The following is a 1,203-nucleotide window of genomic DNA, read 5'->3' as shown; positions in this document are numbered from 1 at the left end:
ACGAATAGTGAGCAGACATCCTCTTTAACGTATAATATTGACTGTATATCCATTAGGTATATAATTTAAATACATTTTTTAAAAAATTAATTATAATGAGTTAGGTATGATTTGACGAGTAATTAACTTCTATGTTACGATTAGGTATAGTTTAAAATTACCAAAAAAATTACTTGTGAAAATTTATAATCTAACAACTTTTAACTAGCTTGCTTTGTATCAATACTAACATCTTTTTATTAGGTACCTATTTTGTAGTAATATAATAAGCCACTGAATCACGACGATAATAATTACCAAATTATCAAATAACAATTAGTAATTATTCATTAATGTGTCATGTTGTAATTTGGAAAAAGTAGTAAGTAGCCACAGTAAAATTGTATAGGTTTGTCATAGTATACATATTTATTTATAATAATAATTTCTTTAGTTACCTTTGCCTTGTCATTGTCTCTTTTTCTTATTAAAGAATATACTGTAAGTAGTATAAAAACTGCTACTGTGTACCTAAATTATAGTTGTTTGTTTAGGATTAGGAGTAATAATTCTATGGTTTCCCCTTGCTTCTACATAATGTGTTGATTTAAAGATAGGATTTTATAGATGTATAGAATCTAGTTGGTGCTTCGAGTGGTCAAAATTTAAAATTTCCAAAAGTTTTCAAAAGCGTAACTGCGTAAGGGAAAAAAATTTTAAAAAATGGGAATTTTTACTCGAACCAGATTTTGACAAAATCAAGTGTAACTCAAAAATTAATAAGCATGTATTGCATGTAGATGAATACAATTTTACCGAATCTTTATAATAGCATTTTATATACATCATACAATTTTCAAATGTTGACACTTTTTGAGCTATTTAAAGGGGCATGTGCAATTTTCGATTTTTATCAGTTTTTTATTATTGTCGAAAAATATTTTTTAGTTAGCTACTAATAGTAAAATAAAATATTTTTACAGCATTAGTTATTATAAAATATACTTACAATAATATCGGCTGACAGGCCTTAGTTCAGAATCGTTTTTCGTATACAATAAATTTATATTACTGAATTCAAATCTAACACATGGCCCTCACCGAATGTAGACCAGAGCTTCTTTTTTTCTTTTTTTTTTTTGAAAGGTGATGATTTCATGCAGTTTGGGTTGAATTTGATTTAAAAAAGGTGGGTAAGTGGATGTCGCTCTGCTGTACAGTAGG

At 26.9% G+C, this 1,203-nt stretch overlaps 1 protein-coding gene across 2 annotated transcripts in view; it reads left to right on the top strand.

The window, feature by feature from the left end:
- The window catches only part of LOC100167865 (protein glass), a 37,827-nt gene that overhangs the window by 19,162 nt on the left and 17,462 nt on the right, over window positions 1–1,203 (top strand). The window lies entirely within an intron of this gene.

This window comes from Acyrthosiphon pisum, chromosome A2 (genome assembly GCF_005508785.2).
Source record: "Acyrthosiphon pisum isolate AL4f chromosome A2, pea_aphid_22Mar2018_4r6ur, whole genome shotgun sequence".
Classification (NCBI taxonomy): domain Eukaryota; kingdom Metazoa; phylum Arthropoda; class Insecta; order Hemiptera; family Aphididae; genus Acyrthosiphon; species Acyrthosiphon pisum.
Note: the sequence above shows the minus strand (reverse complement) of the source record. Positions and strands in the feature narration are given on the sequence as shown.